At 44.3% G+C, this 9,354-nt stretch overlaps 1 long non-coding RNA gene across 1 annotated transcript; it reads right to left on the bottom strand.

Annotated features, from left to right (window-relative positions):
• Positions 1-4,310: 4,310 nt before the first annotated feature.
• LOC135983977 (uncharacterized) lies at positions 4,311-9,138 on the bottom strand. Its single transcript, XR_010601867.1, has 3 exons — positions 9,031-9,138; positions 5,702-5,838; positions 4,311-5,063 (listed from the first exon to the last, which is right to left on the bottom strand). It is a non-coding gene; the product is annotated as an uncharacterized LOC135983977 (long non-coding RNA).
• Positions 9,139-9,354: the final 216 nt, after the last annotated feature.

Genomic DNA, 9,354 nt, shown 5'->3' with positions numbered 1-9,354 from the left:
CTGTCCAAAGAGGATAACTTTTATTAGAGGAGTATCCAGGGGGCAGTTGAAAATTCAGACTGTATGCCATCTTCACAAGGAAGAGAGACACTCTCATTTGATGTAAGTGTTACAGGCTTAACTAATTTTTCAAAATGCTATTCCCCAAACCAATACCACCTCCATCTTGCGACTTGATTCAGCAAATTGCTTTTCGCTCAGGGACACCAGGAAATCTGGCTGATGAAGCATAAATTATGTTTCACTGTGTATTTACCTTAAGCAACTAACTAAACTAACTATCCTTAGCCCGATAAAATTTAAGTTGTCCCTGCAAAATGTGTGTTTCATGCCCACACAAACTGGAAATTCCATGTTAATTTGTGTGTTTGCATATACTACTTTTATGTTCTTTCGTTTTATTTAAAATTTGTCCCATTACACAAAAGGGGGAAATTTCTTCCAGAATTTAAATTATAGGTGGATCAGTAACACCATGTTTTCTTGTTGTAGTACATGTAACTTCCATTTGCCAGTGTTGGTGACTTCAATTAGTTTAAAATAGCAACTATGTTTACTTGTCCCACTTAATTAGAGGGCTCTCCAGTAGCCATTCATCAATCCCTTTACGTAAATTACTGTGTCAACTCCTCTGCAGTGGTGGCATTCTTTGAAGTGCCAGTATGGATGAACGTGGACACTTCAAATGGAGATGTACCTAAGATATAATACAGGATGGAAGTAGTTAACTAGTAACCACTATTCTCAGAACTGTAATGATATCATTAAATATATTGACCTAACAACACAGGAAGCAAACAAAATCCATTTAATTTGAAACACTGTGGAAGGGAGAAAATACATTTGCCAAATAGTAAAAGGAGAAAAAGCTGACCAGGAAAGAAATGTGGGGCAAGCCCTCAACAAGTATAAATCAGTATCCCTCCCTCTGACCCATTATATTTCCACTTTGAGGAGCAAGAGAAAGAGAATTTTACAAATCTATATGAAAAGTATGTGCCACAAAACCTGTGAGTACAAACAGTCACTTTAGATATTTTGAGCTAAATAAAAGTTAACGTCCCTATTCCTAGGCAGTTGATTCAAAATCATATGACTCGGATCTGGATAATAATTTCAGACAATGAAGTCAAATCAAATAGCTTCTCCAACGAGTTAGCAATTTGTTATAAGAAATCCAGCAAAGTCAGGGCAAACAGAAGAGTGTCATATTTTCTTTGCAGGTTCATTGAGATCAGGATTCTGGTTTATCAAACTAGAGACAAAAGCTGAAATTCCACAGGGAGGTTGTATCAAACAGTCTGACACTCTCTAATTGAGGCAGCCGACTGGAACAGAATGGGATTTAAAACATGTACATAGTTTACCTAGTACGCTGGTGTTCAACTTTCATTCTTAACAAACTAATCTCTTCAGTCATAATTGAAGCAGTCATCAAAGGTTTGTTTAACTAGTTTGTTGTCAAAATGAAACTCTTGAGAACAAGTTACAACATGCTTGTAAGGTACTTATGTCAATGCTGATGTCCTTGAAGTCAATGAAGCCATCTTTAGACATTCTATTCTGTTTGATATAGCTGGACAAGTATGAAAAATTACTGACACAGAAGATCCATCAGGCAATATTTTTGACAGTAAATCTTTACAATTCCCACAAACATTCCCAGTACTTTTGCAACTTAATCAGTTAAACCATCCTAAGTCCTCTAAAAGTCCCGGATCACGTTTTTTCAGTCTTCAGACATGTTCCTTGAAAACTATGATAGATGCATAGATATTTTAATAAAACATAAGAATAAAGTGTTACCATTATTTAATCCATTTGCAGATATGTAGCATGGATTAAGGAAGACGTTATTCCAGGATAAATTAGGTAGGTCAGATCCTCAACTAGTGTAAACTGGCAATGCCACATTCATTTCAATGGATGTATGTCAATTTATAGCAGCCAACGCATATGGTGGAAAAAGCATTAACACCAATTTAGGTCTTAATCATAACAGATATAGAATTATAGAATTGTAGGACAGGAAGGAATCACAAGAGGTCATTTAGTCCAGTCCTCTGCACTCAAGGCAGGACTAAGTATTATCTAGATTAGTGGTGGGCAACCTGTGGCCGCAGGCCACACATGGTCCGTCAGGGTAGTCTGCTGGTGGGCCGTGAGACAGTTTGTTTGCATTGACCATCTGCAGGCATGGCCACCCGCAGCTCCAAGTGGCTGTGGTTCCTGGCCAATAGGAGCTACGGGAAGTGGCACAGGCCACAGGGATGTGCTGGCCACCACTTCCCACAGCTCCCACTGGGAGGGAATGGTGAATCGCGGCCACTGGGAGCTCTGAGCAGCCATGCCTGCGGACGGTCAATGTAAACAAACTGTCTCACGGCCCACTAGCAGATTACCCTGACGATCTGCATGCATCCTGCGGGCCGCAGGTTGCCTCCCACTGATCTAGACCATCCCCAACAGGTGTTTGTCTAATGTGCTCTTAAAAATCTCCAATAATGGGGATTCCACAACCTCCCTCGGCAATTTATTCCAGTGATTAGCTACCCTGACAGTTTAGTCCAACCTAAACCACCCTTGCGGCAATTTAAGCCCATTGCTTCTTGTCCTATCGTCAGAGGTTAAAGAGAACAATATTTTCTCTCTCTGCCTTGGAACAACTTTTTTTTATACTTGAAAACTTACAATGTCCCCTCTCAGTCTTCTCTTCTCCAGACTAAATAAACCCATTTTTTTCATCCTTCCGTGATAGATCATGTTTTCTAGACCTTTAATCATCTTTGTTGCTCTTCTCTAGACTTTCTCCAATTTGTCCATGTTTTTCCTAAAATGTGGCACCCATAAATGGACAGAATAATCCAGTTGAGACCTTATAAGCATGGAGTAGAGTGGATGCATTACTTCCTGTGTCTTGCTTACAACACTCCTGCTAATACATGCCAGAATGATGTTTACTTTTTTTGCAGCAGTATTATACTGTTGACTCATATTTATATTGTGATCCACTGTGACCCCCAAATATCTTTCCACAGTACTCCTTCCTAGGCAATCATTTCCCATTTTGTATTTATCCTTCGTAAGTAGAGTACTTTGCATTTGTGCTTATTGAATTTCCTCATACAGGTCTGTCGCATCTTACGCACATTTAACATGCTCGATTTCAACTTTATGTGGTCGACAAAAACAAAAAACAAAAAAAAAAGGAGAAAAACAACAGTTTTAATACTATACCTGTAGTGCAGGTGATTTTGCCTGCCACTGAACTCAATGGGGTTTTGGCTATACGCAGTTTTCGCTTTACGCTAACTGCGGAACGAAACCCCCACGTAAGACGAGACAAACCTGTATTTACTTCACACCATTTCTCCAGTTTGTCCAGATCATTTTGAATTTTAATCTCATTTGGTATAAGATTTGTTCCATTTGTATCATTGTTTCTACCACTGTTTTACAATTGCAACAAATCTTATACCAAGTGCATCATGTAAGGTGTTGATGGAAAAGTTACAATCTGTCAAGTATGATTATCCTGGTTAAATCCATGTATCATCACTGTATCTGAAGTTTTGAATATTGGCTACGTATCTGTGTCTCAAACATGTTATATGCCTGGGTGACAACCCTCAAATAGATTTACATCATGGCTAGACATCTATGTGTTGGTGGCCCATTAAGGACACTCAGCTCACAATGGGCATTTGAAGAAACTCATCCCACCCAGTAAGCCTTTCCAGTGGCCGTCTCTGTGACTCAGCAAATCATACAAGGACATGAGACCAAATACTCCATATTTTACCAGTAATTTTCTATGCTCATGTGAGCCTGGACTCCATATTGGACCAGTAACTTCCCACACAGCTGGGCTGGGCTATAAATTGCAAACTATGACATCACTGATTTGCCTCTTTCTTGCTCCAATTCTCTGAACTGTGGAGTAACAACGAAAAGGAGTATTTTGAACTATGGACTGAGGACCTTCCAATCTTTTGGAAGTTACCAGAGAGACTTTTGCAATCCAGCAGTCTATTCTATACAAACCTGATGTAAGGACTTTGCAATCATTTGTGTGTATATGATCTGTTAACCATTCAATAACTCTCCTTTATTTTCATAATAAAATCTTTAGTTAGTTTACTAAGGATTGGGTGACAGGATGAGATTTGGATGAGATCTGAAATATATATTGACCTGGGGGTAAGTGTCTGATCCTTTGGGATTAGTAGAACCTCACATATGGTGATTTGGGTTTTCAGTAACCTCTCACTGTATTTGGCTTGATAGGAACAAAGGGCTGGAATGCCTAACTTGGACTGTGTTTGGCGTCTTGTTAACCAGTGTGTTGCTACAGAAGCTCTTTTGAATCTTTTGATACTGATTTGGTGAATCTAGTTATAGAATAAACCACCAGTTTTGAGGGATTGTCTACCCTGTTTCTTGTAGTCTTCCCTGAGTGTGGCATTCTCAGTGTGGTCCATCCCAGCCATCTGGTTACATAGGATAACACCTCCTCCCTTTTTTTCTTGCTTGTCATTCCTGAGCAAGCTGTACCCTTCTATATCAAAATTTTAGGCATGCATATTATCATATATAGTGTCTGTGATGCCAACTATGTCATAATTGTGTTAATTAACTAACGTATCTATTTCTTCCTACCTATTCCCCATACTTCTTGCATTAGTATATAGCTATCTAAGATACTAGTTTGATTCCCCCTATGTTTTTTCTTCTCTCTCCCTTATCCCTCCTATAATGCCCCATGCTCCCCCGGCCAGATTCCAACCTTTCTCCCAGGTCTCCATATTTTTGACTTGCTGTTTTCTTTTGTCTTCTACCCCCATAAAACCTAGTTTAAAGCCGTCCTCACTAGGTTAGGCAGTCTGTATCCAAATATGTTCTTCCCCTTCCTTGATAGGTGGACTCCATCTCTACTTAGAAGTCTTTCTTACCAGAACAACATCCCATGGTCAAGGAAGCTGAAGCTTTCCTCATGACACCATCCTTGTATCCAGGTATTCACCTCCAGGATGCATCTGTGTCTGCCTGAGTCCTGCCTGAGACTGGAAAGATAGAAGAGAATACCTCTTGTGCCCCCAGCTCCTTCACTCTTACTCCCTGTAGTCACTTCTGATCTTCTCAGGGTCAGAATACCCCACAGTATCATTAGTAACATTAGTGCGCACATGAATGAGTAACATGAAGTAGTAGAATACTGCACTCCTTCCATAACATCTTGGATATGGGCCCCTGGCAGGCAGCATACCTCCCGGGATGCCATATCAGGCCGACAGATGCCTCCGTCCCCCTCAGAAAAGAGTCACCAAACCCCACTACCCTATATTTCCGCCTGGGAGTGGTGACTGTGAGCCTCCCAGCCTTGAGGGTACATGACTTCTCCTCCTCCACCTTTGGGGGCAATTCCTCAATGCTTTCATTGCCAGAGCAGCATAGCAGTTCTTTATCACTATGGGGGATGGGTTGGGAATAGGGGTGGAACATTGCCTGCTGCCAGGAGTAACCAGCAGCCAGTGTCCTCCCTGTGACAGAGCCATATCATCCTCCCATGGGGATGTGACAGTAGTCCTCTCCAGCTGATAGATTCTTCAGCCTTCAACGCCTCCATATGAATACTCTCAATGAATTCCTCATGTGCATGGATGCTCCTCAGCCTAGTCACCTCCTCCTGTAGCTTTCTCACCTGTTTCCTGAGTGATTCCACCAGAAGACTCCTTTCACGCTGGATGGTCCCCGCAGCCTGGCTTTTTGAGAGTGGGAAATGCAGGCCACAGTTTCTGAAAATCCACACCAAGGTCTTCGTAGCGGCATCCACGGTTTCTGTTTGGATACAGGTGCAGGTGGATGAGACAGAAACAGCACTGGGGCTCCCTAGCTCAACGCACTGAACCCATCACATGTGACGGAGAGTGCGGGCAGAGGTTGAAACCTGCTAGGAGGACTAATACAAGGAGAGCTTACTGAGGAAGCCCCACAGAGACCATGGATACCAACAAGATATTAAAATGAATTCTGTAAAACCAGCAGCAGCAAGCTACCCAGCAACAACAACAAGCCCAGCTACTACAGCAAATGACACAGCAACAACAACAGATGGCCCAGCACCAAGAGCAGCAGGTGATTAGGGAGCTATCTGCATAACACCAATCATAGCAAGAATGTCTAGTTCAGCAGATGCTGGTGCTCCTGCAACTGAGGGGACATCCTGGACCTACCAGATTGGGCCAGAGTTCAGAGAACGCTCATACTGGGTTACCAGTGAGGTTGACCAAAATGGGACCCGAAGATGACCCAGAGGCCTTCTTGGTAACATTTGAGCAGGTCACCATGGTGGCCCTCTGGCCTCCAGAACACTGGGTTAGTCTAGTGGCTCCATACCTAACCAGTCCTGCACAAATGGCCTACTGGAACTTAGACCCTACAGGAGCCCTCAATTATGCAAAAGTGAAGGCTGCCATCTTAGACCACACCGGGGTGATCCCTGAAACATTCCGCCAGCAGTTTCAATGCAAGAGGTATTTCCTGGGAGCATGACATTGGGTGGCAGTGCAGTGACTCCATGATGCCGGAGGTGGTTGGAACCCAAGAAGTTGACTGGGCCTCAAGTGGTGGAGGCTATTGTCCTGGAGCAGTTTACAGAGATCCTCCCCCAGGGCGGGAAGAAGTGGGTTTGCCGATATCAGCCGAGGGCTCTTGCTGAGGCAGTGTCCTTGATGGATGATTACCTGACTGCAGAAGGACCCCAACTCCAAGATCCTAAACCAGGGAGTCCCGGGGATCGCAGGAGAGACCAAAGCGAGAGATTGCCCAAACCAGAGGAGGAGGGACCTTGGAGTAGGCCAGGGCCATGAGGGTCAACCTCCCACCCAGGAGTCATGTGGAGACCTAGCGGGAGGCCTCAAGGGAAAGAGGCCCCAGCTGGCTGGCCTGGGCCGACATCACAAAACTCCGAAGCAGACGCATTGAAGAGTTGATGTTATGAGTGCAGTCAGGAGGGACACTTCAGACATGATTGTCCCTTCATGGACTGCAATTATGGCCAGGTCTAGGTAGACTGTTCTTGGGCCCAGCCAAGGGGCTCACCGAAACTGATAATCCCTATGCAGGTCAGTGACACCCCAATATCCAGTCTTATTGACTCAGGTTACAGCCAGACCTTCATACAGGCTGTCAAGGCTATATCCCCACTTTGAACTTTAGGGTACAAATGTAGGGGCCTGCTTCTAAGCTTAACTACCAGCTTAGGTCTGGTCCACTGCCACCATCCCAATGGATTCCCTCCCTGGGAAGCCTTGAGAAACCTTTCACCAATTCCCTGGTGAATACAGATCCAAACCCCTTGGATCTAAAACAAGGAAAAATCAGGTTCTTAAAAAGAAGGCTTTTAATTAAAGAAAAAGGTAAAAATCATTTCTATAAAATGAGTATGGAAAATAACTTTACAGGGTAATCAAACTTAAAGAGCTCAGAGGACTCCCCTCTAGTCTTAGGTTCAAAGTACAGCAAACAAAGATAAACACTCTAGTAAAAGGTACATTTACAAGTTGAGAAAACAAAGTAAAACTAAGATGCCTTGCCTGGCTTTTTACTTACAAGTTTAAAATAGGAGAGACTTGTTTAGAAAGATGGGAAGAACCTGGATTGATGTCTGGTCCCTCTCAGTCCCTAGAGCGAACGAACTCCCCAAACAAAGAGCACAAACAAAAGCCTTCCCCCCCCCCCGCCCCCCCAAGATAAGAAAGTATCTTGTCCCCTTATTGGTCCTTTGGGTCAGATGCCAGCCAGGTTACCTGAGCTTCTTAACCCTTTACAGGGAAAAGGATTTTGGAGTCTCTGGCCAGGAGGGATTTTATAGTACTGTACACAGGACAGCTGTTACCCTTCCCTTTATAGTTATGACACAGGCCGACCTGGTGAAGTCACCAGACTGAACGGAGGCCCCTATATACTTCCAGTGCATCCACAGGGAAGTACTACCATACCCCGCTGCTAAGGTAAAGCTAACGGTGGGTGGTAATGAGGAGACATGCTGGGTCAGCCTGGCCAAAAAACTAGTGTACCCCACAGTCCTAGGTTGTGACTGGCACTGGTTTGGGGTCACCAACGGAAATGAACCACAGGCCCCAGGCATGGGGACTCCTAAGCCATAAGGAGGAAGAAGGACGGGAGGAGAGACATCCCCCCTGACCTCACAGAAGGCCCGGGACCACATCCTGTGGGAGGGGAGATGCTCAAAGTGGAACATGAATGGCTGCTGATTGATGGGGACTTTCTGATAGAGCAAACAGAAGACCCAAACCTGAGTCATGTGTGGGAGCAATTGACCTCAACTGAGGAGGAAGGGAATGTTAACTCATGGACACCCCAAGGATCCTGATTCGAGGACCACAATGAATGCCTACATCAAATAACAAAGGACATACCCAAGAAGTGGTCCAACAACTGCTGGTGCCACATAAGTTCCTGCATGACTTGCTGCGGTTGGCTCACTCAGTGCCCTGGGGTGGGAGAAGACCCTACACTGGATGGCCCTTAGGTTTTTCTGGCCCGGCATCCATAAGGAAGTGAGTAACTTCTGTGCCTCCTTCCCTGAGTGCCAACAGGCTGGTCCCAAAGGGATACCCAAGGCGCCACTGATCCCCTTCCCTAGTGGTAGGAGTGCCATTTGAGAGGATAGGAATGGACCTAATCGGACCCTTAGAGAAGAGCAGATTGGGGTTCTGCTACATATTGGTGGTAGCAGACTATGCAACCTGATACAGCGACCGCCATAGCAAAGGAACTTTTGGAAATGTTTTCCCGAGTTGGGATACCAAAAGATATACTGACGGACGAGGGCCCCAACTTTTCATCTCGACTAATGGTGGAGCTATGCAAGCTACTAAACATCCGGGCCCTGAAGTCTTCCATCTACCATCCCCAGACCAATGGCTTAGTCAAGAGATTTAATGGGACCTTAAAATTGAAATTCGTAGAAGACGACCTGCGACATTGGTATAAATTGTTACCGACCTTGCTATTCGCTATACGGGAGGTACCCCAGGCATCCACAGGGTTTTCCTCCTAAAAACTGTTGCATGGTAGGCAACCCTGGGGGATCCTAGACCTCCTTCATGAGACCTGGAAGGAACAAGAGTTCCAAGTTACAGGGTCAGTTCCATACATATTACAGCAGCAGAAGCACCTAAAGAAGCTTGAAGGGTTTGCCCCCAAAAATCTAATGAAGGCCCAACAGACCAAGGAGCAGAGATACAGCCAGGGCACCTGCCTCCATAACTTCAAACCCAGTGACTATGTCTTGTTACTTCCCTCATCTGAGTCCAAATTCTTATCCAA

The sequence above is a fragment of the Chrysemys picta genome, chromosome 1 (genome assembly GCF_011386835.1).
Source record: "Chrysemys picta bellii isolate R12L10 chromosome 1, ASM1138683v2, whole genome shotgun sequence".
NCBI classification, from domain to species: domain Eukaryota; kingdom Metazoa; phylum Chordata; order Testudines; family Emydidae; genus Chrysemys; species Chrysemys picta.
This window is presented reverse-complemented; position numbering and strand designations above follow the sequence as displayed.